At 51.1% G+C, this 12,798-nt stretch overlaps 1 protein-coding gene and 1 long non-coding RNA gene across 3 annotated transcripts in view; one reads left to right on the top strand and one right to left on the bottom strand.

The window, feature by feature from the left end:
• ZBBX (zinc finger B-box domain containing) overlaps positions 1-314 on the bottom strand; it is a 357,196-nt gene extending 356,882 nt beyond the window's left edge. Inside the window, exon 1 of one of the 2 annotated variants that reach the window (XM_069727388.1) lies at positions 201-314. The gene's annotated coding sequence lies outside the window, so the exon portion shown is untranslated. The remainder of the gene's footprint in view (positions 1-200) is intronic. The other variant, XM_069727390.1, reaches the window with a different exon arrangement.
• A 66-nt stretch (positions 315-380) lies between these two features.
• LOC138680825 (uncharacterized) overlaps positions 381-12,798 on the top strand; it is a 105,365-nt gene continuing 92,947 nt past the window's right edge. Inside the window, exon 1 of the long non-coding RNA XR_011321789.1 lies at positions 381-494. This is a non-coding gene — a long non-coding RNA (uncharacterized lncRNA). The remainder of the gene's footprint in view (positions 495-12,798) is intronic.

Here is a 12,798-nt window from a genome sequence, read left to right as displayed (position 1 = left end):
ATACAAGGATGGAGACCATGTACCAATATAAATGGTCACCACCCGGGCGTAGAACGGGTTCAATAACTAGTATTTCTTGATGCATGTGTGAACCATGATGGGCTGACCCCGGGCTGCACTGCGCATGTCATGGCTTTATTTCTAACAGCCCACTGAACTAGGCACATCCCGAGTCGCCATGGTTACTGCCGGTAACTCACCGCTGCTGCCGGGATCGCCGTCCGCTCTCCGTTGTGCTGAGGCTCAGGCCGGAAAGCAGCGCAGGAGCTTGGGTTACTTGTTGCTAAGCAACCAGAGATAGCTACACCACAACCGTGACTGCACGTCCAGGGGCGTGGCTCCACCTCCGTGCTGTGATTGGCTGACGCTGGGCGGGGACAGGTGAATGGCGCTGTTTGGTGGTGATCACCTAATGTGCCTCGGCTACGTGGATGCTGGGACTTGTAGTTCCCCGACAGTGAAGAGCAACAGGTTGGAGATCGCTGCAGATGGAGGTACTGCATCAGCCGCAGGTCACACATGTCAGTGTCACAGCCGTCCTGGGGCTGGGCTGCTGACAATTCTGTGTCACCATCTGTAGCGTGGCTATTGGGGGGATGGGGCATCGCCCCGGGCCCTGGCCCTGTCACATGCAGGGGCCCACCGAGAGCCCCTGCCACTCTTTGATGGGGCACAACACCGCACAGGAGGAGAGCAGCAAACTGCCGTCTCCCCTGCCTGCCGGAGCTCTGCAGCTGCTGGCACAGCCTCCCCCTGCAGTGCACGGTGCCGGCTTCTGACCCGCAGTGCAAATGCTGCGGAAAAATACGCGCGGAATTGCAGCGTTAAATTTTCCGCAGCATATCAATTCTGTTTGCGGATCTGCAGCGTTCCTGCACCCATTGACTACCATTGTGTCAGGCCAATCCGCAGCAAAACTGCAGGTGTAAAAAGATCTGCAGATTTGCTGCCGATGTTCGTGTGAGAAACGCTGCAGATCGGGAGGGGGAAGAATGTGCGGGCGGAGAAGATGTGCGTGGTTGTGTGTATCCGCGTGTGCGTGGCTCAGTGTGTATCTGCTGGTGTGTGCGTGGCTATGTGTATCGGCGTGTGTACGGGGGTCTGCAGGTGTGTGCGGGGCTGTGTATGCGTGTGTGTACGGTGGTCTGCAGGTGTGTGCGTGGCTGTGTGTGTCTACGGGGGTCTGCAGGTGTGTGCGTGGCTGTGTGTATCGGCTTGTGTGCACGGGGGTCAGCAGGGGTGTGCGTGGCTGTGTGTATCTGCATGTGTGTACGGGGGTCTACAGGTGTGTGCGTGGCTATGTGTATCGGCGTGTGTGTACGGGGCTCTGCAGGTGTGTGCGGGGCTGTGTGTATCGGCATGTGTACGGGGCTCTGCAGGTGTGTGCGGGGCTGTGTGTATCTGCGTGTGTGTACGGGGGTCTGCAGGTGTGTGCAGGGCTGTGTATCTGCGTGTGTGTACGGTGGTCTGCAGGTGTGTGCGTGGCTGTGTGTATCTGCGTGTGTACGGGGGTCTGCAGGTGTGTGCGTGGCTGTGTGTATCTGCGTGTGTGTACGGTGGTCTACAGGTGTGTGCGTGGCTGTGTGTATCTGCGTGTGTGCACGGGGCTCTGCAGGTGTGTGCGGGGCTGTGTGTATCGGCATGTGTACGGGGCTCTGCAGGTGTGTGCGGGGCTGTGTGTATCTGCGTGTGTGTACGGGGGTCTGCAGGTGTGTGCAGGGCTGTGTATCTGCGTGTGTGTACGGTGGTCTGCAGGTGTGTGCGTGGCTATGTGTATCGGCGTGTGTGCGGGGCTGTGTATGTGTGTGTGTACGGTGGTCTGCAGGTGTGTGCGTGGCTGTGTGTATCTGCGTGTGTGTACGGTGGTCTGCAGGTGTGTGCGTGGCTATGTGTATCGGCGTGTGTACGGGGGTCTGCAGGTGTGTGCGGGGCTGTGTATGCGTGTGTGTACGGTGGTCTGCAGGTGTGTGCGTGGCTGTGTGTGTCTACGGGGGTCTGCAGGTGTGTGCGTGGCTGTGTGTATCGGCGTGTGTGCACGGGGGTCTGCAGGTGTGTGCGTGGCTGTGTGTATCTGCGTGTGTGTACGGGGGTCTACAGGTGTGTGCGTGGCTATGTGTATCGGCATGTGTACGGGGCTCTGCAGGTGTGTGCGGGGCTGTGTGTATCGGCATGTGTACGGGGCTCTGCAGGTGTGTGCGGGGCTGTGTGTATCGGCATGTGTACGGGGCTCTGCAGGTGTGTGCGGGGCTATGTGTATCTGCGTGTGTGTACGGGGGTCTGCAGGTGTGTGCAGGGCTGTGTATCTGCGTGTGTGTACGGTGGTCTGCAGGTGTGTGCGTGGCTGTGTGTATCTGCGTGTGTGTACGGGGGTCTGCAGGTGTGTGCGTGGCTGTGTGTATCTGCGTGTGTGTACGGAGCTCTGCAGGTGTGTGCGGGGCTGTGTGTATCGGCATGTGTACGGGGCTCTGCAGGTGTGTGCGTGGCTGTGTATATCTGCGTGTGTGTACGGGGGTCTGCAGGTGTGTGCAGGGCTGTGTATATCTGCGTGTGTGTACGGGGGTCTGCATGTGTGTGCAGGGCTGTGTATCTGCGTGTGTGTACGGTGGTCTGCAGGTGTGTGCGTGGCTGTGTGTATCTGCGTGTGTGTACGGGGGTCTGCAGGTGTGTGCGTGGCTGTGTGTATCTGCGTGTGTGTACGGGGGTCTACAGGTGTGTGCGTGGCTGTGTGTATCGGCATGTGTACGGGGCTCTGCAGGTGTGTGCAGGGCTGTGTATCTGCGTGTGTGTACGGTGGTCTGCTGGTGTGTGCGTGGCTATGTGTATCGGCGTGTGTACGGGGGTCTGCAGGTGTGTGCGGAGCTGTGTATGCGTGTGTGTACGGTGGTCTGCAGGTGTGTGCGTGGCTGTGTGTGTCTACGGGGGTCTGCAGGTGTGTGCGTGGCTGTGTGTATCGGCGTGTGTGCACGGGGGTCAGCAGGGGTGTGCGTGGCTGTGTGTATCTGCGTGTGTGTACGGGGGTCTACAGGTGTGTGCGTGGCTATGTGTATCGGCATGTGTACGGGGCTCTGCAGGTGTGTGCGGGGCTGTGTGTATCGGCATGTGTACGGGGCTCTGCAGGTGTGTGCGGGGCTGTGTGTATCGGCATGTGTACGGGGCTCTGCAGGTGTGTGCGGGGCTATGTGTATCTGCGTGTGTGTACGGGGGTCTGCAGGTGTGTGCAGGGCTGTGTATCTGCGTGTGTGTACGGTGGTCTGCAGGTGTGTGCGTGGCTGTGTGTATCTGCGTGTGTGTACGGGGGTCTGCAGGTGTGTGCGTGGCTGTGTGTATCTGCGTGTGTGTACGGAGCTCTGCAGGTGTGTGCGGGGCTGTGTGTATCGGCATGTGTACGGGGCTCTGCAGGTGTGTGCGTGGCTGTGTATATCTGCGTGTGTGTACGGGGGTCTGCAGGTGTGTGCAGGGCTGTGTATATCTGCGTGTGTGTACGGGGGTCTGCATGTGTGTGCAGGGCTGTGTATCTGCGTGTGTGTACGGTGGTCTGCAGGTGTGTGCGTGGCTGTGTGTATCTGCGTGTGTGTACGGGGGTCTGCAGGTGTGTGCGTGGCTGTGTGTATCTGCGTGTGTGTACGGGGGTCTACAGGTGTGTGCGTGGCTGTGTGTATCGGCATGTGTACGGGGCTCTGCAGGTGTGTGCAGGGCTGTGTATCTGCGTGTGTGTACGGTGGTCTGCTGGTGTGTGCGTGGCTATGTGTATCGGCGTGTGTACGGGGGTCTGCAGGTGTGTGCGGAGCTGTGTATGCGTGTGTGTACGGTGGTCTGCAGGTGTGTGCGTGGCTGTGTGTGTCTACGGGGGTCTGCAGGTGTGTGCGTGGCTGTGTGTATCGGCGTGTGTGCACGGGGGTCAGCAGGGGTGTGCGTGGCTGTGTGTATCTGCGTGTGTGTACGGGGGTCTACAGGTGTGTGCGTGGCTATGTGTATCGGCATGTGTACGGGGCTCTGCAGGTGTGTGCGGGGCTGTGTGTATCGGCATGTGTACGGGGCTCTGCAGGTGTGTGCGGGGCTGTGTGTATCTGCGTGTGTGTACGGGGGTCTGCAGGTGTGTGCGTGGCTGTGTGTATCTGCGTGTGTGTACGGGGGTCTACAGGTGTGTGCGTGGCTATGTGTATCGGCATGTGTACGGGGCTCTGCAGGTGTGTGCGGGGCTGTGTGTATCGGCATGTGTACGCGGCTCTGCAGGTGTGTGCGGGGCTGTGTGTATCTGCGTGTGTGTACGGGGGTCTGCAGGTGTGTGCGTGGCTGTGTGTATCCGTGTGTGTACGGGGCTCTGCAGGTGTGTGCGGGGCTGTGTGTATCGGCATGTGTACGGGGCTCTGCAGGTGTGTGCGTGGCTGTGTGTATCTGCGTGTGTGTACGGGGGTCTGCAGGTGTGTGCAGGGCTGTGTATATCTGCGTGTGTGTACGGGGGTCTGCAGGTGTGTGCAGGGCTGTGTATATCTGCGTGTGTGTACGGGGGTCTGCATGTGTGTGCAGGGCTGTGTATCTGCGTGTGTGTACGGTGGTCTGCAGGTGTGTGCGTGGCTGTGTGTATCTGCGTGTGTGTACGGGGGTCTGCAGGTGTGTGCGTGGCTGTGTATCTGCGTGTGTGTACGGGGGTCTACAGGTGTGTGCGTGGCTGTGTGTATCGGCATGTGTACGGGGCTGTGTGTATCGGCATGTGTACGGGGCTCTGCAGGTGTGTATGGGGGTCTGCAGGTGTGTGCAGGGCTGTGTATCTGCGTGTGTGTACGGTGGTCTGCAGGTGTGTGCGTGGCTGTGTGTATCTGCGTGTGTGTACGGGGGTCTGCAGGTGTGTGCGTTGCTGTGTATCTGCGTGTGTGTACGGGGGTCTGCAGGTGTGTGCAGGGCTGTGTATATCTGCGTGTGTGTACGGGGGTCTGCAGGTGTGTACGTGGCAGTGTATTTGCATGTGTGAACGGGGGTCTGCAGGTGTGTACGTGGCAGTGTGTGTATCTGCGTGTGTGTTTGGGGGTCTGCAGGTGTGTGCGTGTCTGTGTGTATCTGCGTGTGTATACTTGCGTGTGTGTACGGGGGTCTGCAGATGTGTGTGTTCGGGGCTGTGTGTAGGCAGGCATCGTCTGATGGGGCTTCTAGTCCCATCCGGCTATGTCTGCTGTCACCTAGAACAGTGACAGCATCAGTCGATGATGGGATAGTAGTCCCATCATCCGGCTGTGTTGATTAGAAAAAAAAAAACCTACACATACAGTGCATACATATACACGTACAGTACATACTCACCAACAGCTAATCCCCGACGCCCTTGATCGCCTGCAAAAAAATTTAAATAACCACGATATACTCCCTGTTCCGATGTAGTCCATTTAACCCTTTTCTGTCATCCGACGTACTATCCCGTTCATGTGCCCTGGGCCCGTATGCCCATGGATGGGATAGTACTTCGGAGCCGATCAGCCGCGCACACGGGTGGTGTGGGACCGCGGGTGTCAGCTGATTCTCACAGCTGACACCCAGCACTAAGTGCCAGAAGCAGTCACAGACTGATTCCGACACTTTAACCCCCGAAACACTGCGATCAAACATGATTGCAGCATTCCGGAGCCGGCACAGGGGCTGACAGCCCCTCTGCCTTTGGATCGGAGACCCCGTGCCATGACACGATCGCTGCATTGGAGAGCCGATATCATGACGACATCCAGGTGTCCAGAGCTGAGTGTGTATGTCACGAAGTCTCTAGGTTATAGAAGCTGCAGCGCTGACAGTTTATGTAGATGCAGATGTGCATGCCATATAAGCGATCAGCCTCCATTAAATGAGTGTCCCATAGTTGGAAAAATTGTGAAAGAATGAATTTAAAAAAAAAAAATAATTGTAAAAATATTTTAAAAAATAAATATTTATTCCATAAATAAATTAATATTTGAATTAAAAAAATCTAAACAATAAAAGTACACATATTTAGTATCGCCCCGTCCGTAACGACCTGGCCCATAAAACTGTCTCACTAGTTAATCCCTTTAGTGAACATCATTAAAATAAAAAAACAAGGCAAAAAAAAAACGCTTTATCATCATACCGCCGAACAAAAAGTGGAATAATACGCGATCAAAAAGATGGATATAAATAATCATGGTACCGCTTAAAACGTAATCTTGTCCCGCATGTGCCGTTTGCCCGAAAAAGGAAAGCACAGCGCAGACACCTGGTACGTTACTGAAGGTAGAGGAGGTGGCGCCCGGCCTATGGAGGGGCTGAGTGATGGCTGAGAGGCGTTTGTGTAGGGGGAAAAGCCATGCCCCCAGACAGACTAAAGGTATGGCGCGCAAATTATAAAATGTAATATTGCAGCGTTGGAAGGGAGCACAAAAAGAAGAGCCACCTTCACAGAATGCAGCATTAGTGCTGCACAAGGTGGCTCTTTAAAGTTAGCCACTTTCCCCACCTAATAAGTATATAAAAATTAATTAGCACCTGTACTTTTTCCCCCAATTCATTACCAGTCTCTGCATACTCAACGCCCCCACTATGTACCTCCCGCTCCCCCGACTCATTAAATTTACATGCGCCTTCCGCCCCAATTCATCGTCATGTCTTCTCACTCCCCCCCTTCTATCCATTATCAACAGCTCTACCCCCACATTCAATACATCATTTACTCCCTCACACTCAAAATTCATTATTTGCTCTCTCCCGAGATCATCATTTGCTCTCCCCACCCCCACCTTCATTTCAATGGCTGTCCCTCTTGCCTGACTCTCAATTCATCATTTGCAGTTTCCCGTCCCCTCCACCACTTCATTATGTGCAGCCCCCCACTTCATCATGTGCAGTCCCCTATACCCCATGTCATCCTTTGCAGTTCCTTTTAACCCCCTACTTCATGTGCAGTCCCCCTTTAACCCCCTCCCCACATCATAATGTGCAGTCCCTCTTTAACCCTCCAAATCATCATGTGCAGTCCCCCGTTAACACCCCTCTCCACATCATCACGTGCAGTCCCACTTTATCCCCATCCCCACATCATCATGTTCACACTTCACCCAGGGTTGGAGCTGCAAGTGGCGTCATCCATCACTTATCTCTGTCCCTGCATCTAGTAAAGTTTTCTTAAACTTTGTGGGAGTGCGGTAGCTGGGAACAGACTCACCTGGTGCTGGCTGCTGACATTGGCTGGTCTGGCAGTACTCCCTTGCAGTACAGTGATGTGCAGTGTGAGCAGCACAAGTCCCAGCAGCAGCAGGAGCTCCGCTGCTAGCCGCACCATCCTCTTGATGCGTCCAGCTTTCAGTACCTGCTCGCTCAGGCTGGCTGCACCCACGTTTTCCGGGTCCAGGGGGGCCAGCTGGGTGGAGGAGCTACCATCAGCACCGCCACCACTACCGCAGCAGTAGCACTTGGGAGCCACTGTGGGACAGGAAGGAACAAAGCCCCAAGGAAAGCTTCAAGAGAGGGCGGCGGTAGTGGGCTTTTCAAACTTCTGCACAGGCCCTGGTGTGCGCTCTCATGCTTCTCCGCACTGACGAGGGCCGCAGCCACGCGACAAACGAGGGCTACGCTCATGAGCTGACATGGGCCGCCGCGGCCCTGGCACTGAGAGAGTACGCGCGCACCAGGGCCTGTGCAGAATATTTAAAGGGCTGTTGGCCCATTTTGAAGCTCAGAGCCGCTGGCCCAGTCTGGGCAGATTATCAATCCGGGCCTGTCAGGGGCTCTCCAAACGCGACATGACGCCCGCAGACCATTCCATCAAAGTCTGCATTCCAAAACATCAGTACTTCCCTTCCGAACCCTGATGTGTGCCCATACAGGAGTTTTCTCCCACATATGGGGTATCAGTGTACTCGGGACAAATTGCACAACAACTTTTGATGTCCAATTTCTCCTGTCATGTTTGTGGAAAAAATGTGATTTCTTTTTTTATTTTCACACCCCGGCGTTATAAACTTTAGTGAAACACCTAGGGGTTAAAAGTTCTCACCACACATCTAGATATGTTCCGTGGAGGGTCTAGTTTCCAAAATGGGGTCACTTATGGGGGGTTTCCACTGTTTAGGCACATCAGGAGCTCTGCAAACGCAATGTGGCGTCCGATCTCAGTTCCAGCCAATTTTGCGTTGAAAAAGTAAAACGGCGCTCCTTCCCTTCCGAGCTCTGTCATGCGCCAAACAGTGGTTCCCCCCCACATATGGGGTATCAGCGTACTCAGGACAAATTGCACAATAAGGTTTGGGGCCCTGTTACCCTTGGTAAAATTAAAATTGGGGGTGAAAAGATCGTTTTTGTGGAAAAAATACCATTTTTTTATTTTTACGGATCTACGTTATAAACTTCTGCAAAGCCCTTGGTGGTTCAAAGTTCTCATAACACATCTAGATAAGTTCCTTGGCGGGTCTAGTTTCCAAAATGGTGTCACTTATGGGGGGTTTCAATGTTTAGGCACATCAGGGGCTCTCCAAACTCGACATGGCGTCCAATCTCAATTCCAGCCAATTTTGCGTTGAAAAAGTAAAAATGCGCTCCTTCCCTTTCGAGCTCTACCATGCACCCAAACATATGGGGTATCGGTGTACTCACGACCAATTGCACAATATCTTTTAGTTGTCCAATTTCTCCTGTTACCTTTGAGAAAATAAATAAATTGTATCTAAAGTAATTTTTTTATGAAAAAAAGTTAAATGTTCTTTTTTTTCTTAAACATTCCAAAAATGTCTGTGAAGCACCAGAAGGGTTAATAAACTTCTTGAATGTGGTTTTTCGCACCTTGAGGGGTGAAGTTTTTAGAATGGTGTCACTTTTGGTGTCACTTTTGGGTATTTTCTATCATATAGACCCCTCAAAGTGACTTCAAATGTGATGTGGTCTCTAAAAAAAAAAAAAAAAAAAAGTTGTTGTAAAACTGAGAACTCGCTGATCAAGTTTTAACCCTTGTAACTCCCTAACAAAAAAAAATGTTGGTTCCAAAATTGTGCTGATGTAAAGTAGACATGTGGAAAATATTATTTCTTAAGTATTTTATGTGATATCTCTCTGATTTAAGGGCATAAAAATTAAAAGTTTGGAAATTGCAAAATTTAAAAAATGTTTGCCATATATCCGTTTTTTACATTAATAAACGCAAGTAATATCAAAGAAATTTTACCACTAACATGAAGTACAATATGTCACAAGAAAACAATGTCAGAATCATCAGGATCTGTTGAAGCGTTCCAGAGTTATCATAAAGGGACAGTGGTCAGAATTGTAAAAATTGGCCCTGTCATTAACGTGCAAACCACCCTTGGGGGTAAAGGGGTTAATAGCGAATGTCCCACGATGATCTCCCATGTAGAACTGTCGACCGTTCTACAGGGGCTTCGGTGATACAGTGACAAGAGATAATCCTCCTGCAGTGGATCACGCCGCCGCCTAGAGATCACCGAAGTTCGTCATGTCACTTGCGGCATTACTGCATGAAAAAATTCTCACGCAGCGGTCGTGCCGTAAAGTGAGAGCACGATCTCCAATTAACTATATTGCGGGTGTATTATCTCCTGTCAGTGTGTCACCGGAGCCCCTATAGTGTGGTCACATCTTTCGATGTGGCAGCTCTACTCGGGAGGTCAGCTTGGGACACTCCTTATTAAATGGATTACATCGGAACAAGGAGTATTTGTGTTGGTTTATTTTTTGCAGGAGATTGAGAGCGTCGCAGGAATTAGGCTAAGTTCACACTTGCGTTGTGCAGTCCGTTCAACACATCCGTTAAACGGACTGCACTAGCGCAAGTGCCGACGTTTGCACTGCGATAGCGCAGATGGAGCATCTGCTAGCTCCATCTGCGCTAGCAGTGACGGACCCGGAAACGCTGCAGCCCGCGTCTCGGGTCCGTCACTCAATAACGGCACATCGCTAGCACACCCCCATTGTGGGCGTGCGCTAGCGATGTGTCCGCCATTGAAAGTAATGGCGTCGTTAACGGACTACGTTACACCGCGTTATGCCGCGGTGTAACGTAGTCTGGTAAACGGGTCGCACTAACGCAGTGTGAACCCAGCCTTAGGCATATAAAAAATATGGGAAACTGGTGTTTTATTTCATTAAAAGACTTTATTCTGGCTGTTACATGTTTATTTAACATGTAACAGCTATAGGATTAGTAATGGATAGGTGTCTTATAGATGCCTCTCCATTACTAAGCTGGGCTTGATGTCACCTTATAATAGAAAGTTGACATTAACCCCCAAACTATTACTACAGGGCAAGTGGGAAGAGAGAGGCTAAGTGCCGGAACTGGTGCATCTTACAGATGTGCCATTTCTGGGGCGGCTTAGAGGTGTTTGTAGCCGGGGGGGCGGGGGATGGTAGGGCAATATGCACTGCCCCTTCCTAGGCTATTAATATCAGCCTGCAGCTGTCTGCATAGCCTTTTCTGGTTATCAATTATAGGGGGACCCCACATCGTTTTTTTTGGGGGGCTCCCTTATTTTAATAGCCAGTAATGGCTAAGTATACAGCTGTGAGCTGATATAGCCTGGGAAGATCCATAGGTATTCCTCCCTTCCCTGTCTGGTTTGGAAAATTGCGCGGGAGCACACGGCATTTTTTTTTTATTAGATATTGCGTTTAAGGCTGGTGTCACACTTGCGAGAAGCCCTCACCTCAGTACCCGGCCCTGCCGCAGGCACTCGGGACCGGAGTGTGCGGCTGCATGTATTTCTATGCAGCTAAACGCTCCGGTCCGAGTGCCAGTGGCAGTGCTGAGGTGTGAGACTCGTGCGAGTTTCTCGCAAGTGTGACTCTGGCCTAACGCAGATTTTGTGTGTGTGTCTTTGTTTAACTCTTTATGTACCATTTTATTATGTTTATTACTAAACATCGGGCTTGGTATTATCTATTTATCTATTATCTATATGTAAATATTATTCTTCAATGGAGCATGTAAAAGGAGAGGTTGGACAAGAAATGACATCACAATTATTTTTTTTGTTGTATTTAGCTTACAAAAACGCATACAAATCCGCATGAAAATCTGCATCAAATCCATGCGGATTTTCAAATGCGTTTTCTGCCAATAGAGGAAGAATCTGCGCAGAAAATTCCACAGGCAAATCCGTAACGTGTGCACATACTGTTTTGTTAGATTATAAGCACTCTATTACATGTAACAGTTGCTGTTTGGGGGGCTGGAGATGGAGAGGTCAGGGGCTTTTGATACTTACCAGCTGGGTCTTTTACAAGTATTAGTATAACAGGCCCCCATATAGTAACCATGAGGTGCATCACATTTACAGGGATTCAGCACCGCTCCCCCCAGGACGTGTATGACCTATCAATATGGGCATACAGCTGATAGAAATGTTACACTTGTCCTACCTGTATGCCTCATTTTAATGGTCTTATTGCTGAAAAATGTTATGTTCTGTCTTGATGCTAATAATTTCTTCCAGGCCCTAGAGCATGTGGTGCTGGAAGAAATCCCTGCCCTCATTACAATACTACCCTCCGCCCATGTATCTCAGTTATGGCGCCGGAATCTTGCGCCCTGCACTCCCTAAGACATAAATACCTCATCCTCCCTTGTATGGGCACTGTATTCAGGGATTTTCTGCGCAGGCGCCAGCGACTTCCGCTCCAGTGACCTCTGGTGTGCACGTCGATAAGGTGCTCTCCCCACTTCCTCCATGCATAGTCCTCACTATGTATACATGGTTCCTAGCGATGACTATGCAGGGAGGAAGTGGGGAGAGCACCCTATCGACGCGCAAATCAGCAGTCACAGTGACTCGCCTGCGCAGAAGATCCTTCAATGTAGCGCCCATAGAAGGGAGGAAGAGGTTTAGGTTGTGGTGACTCGCAGGTTGCAGGAGCAGGATTCTGGTGCCATAACTGACACATGGGAGGGGGGTAAGTATTACAATGAGGACAGGAGGCAGGGATTTCTTACAGCACCGGACGCCCCAAAGCCTGGAAGAAATCATTAGCATAAGGAAAGAGTATAACATTTCTCAGCATCAAGACCATAAACCCTTCATGACTGGAGCTTTTTTCGGTTTTGCGTTTTCGTTTTTCGCTCCCCTTATTCCCAGAGCCATAACTTTTTTTTTGTTCCATCAATATGGCCATGTGAGGGCATATTTTTTGCAGGATGAGTTGTACTTTTGAACGACACCATTGGTTTCACCATGTTGAATCCCACACTTGTTTTTTGTTTGGCTTTTTTGCCATGTTCACTAAATGCTAAAACTGCCCTGCCACTATGATTCTCCAGGTCATTACGAGTTCATAGACACCAAACATGTCTAGGTTCTTTTTTATCTAAGTGGTGAAAAAAATGTCCAAACTTTACTAAAAAACAAAATTCCGCAATTTTCCGATACCCATAGCGTCTCCATTTTCCGTGATCTCGGGTTGGGTGAAGGCTTATTTTTTGCGCACCGAGCTGACGTTTTTAAGGATACCATTTTGGTGCAGATACAATCTTTTGATCGCCCGTTATTGCATTTTAATGCAATGTTGCGGCTACCAAATAAAACAAAATTTTGGCGTTTTGACTTTTTTTTTTTTTATTGCTACGCCGTTTTTTACGTTTTTTTATATTTTTTTAAAAATTTTAATAACATTTTTTTTTTTACTTTTGCCTTGCTTCAATAGTCTCCATAGGAGGCTAGAAGTTGGCACAACTCGATCAGCTCTGCTACATAGAGGCGATGGTCAGATCACTTGTATGTAGTAGAATTGCTGAGTTGCTATGAGCGCCGACCACTGGGTGGCACTCATAACAGTCCGGCACTGACAACCATAGAG

Source organism: Ranitomeya imitator, chromosome 5 (assembly GCF_032444005.1).
Source record: "Ranitomeya imitator isolate aRanImi1 chromosome 5, aRanImi1.pri, whole genome shotgun sequence".
Lineage (NCBI taxonomy): Eukaryota > Metazoa > Chordata > Amphibia > Anura > Dendrobatidae > Ranitomeya > Ranitomeya imitator.
Note: the sequence above shows the minus strand (reverse complement) of the source record. Positions and strands in the feature narration are given on the sequence as shown.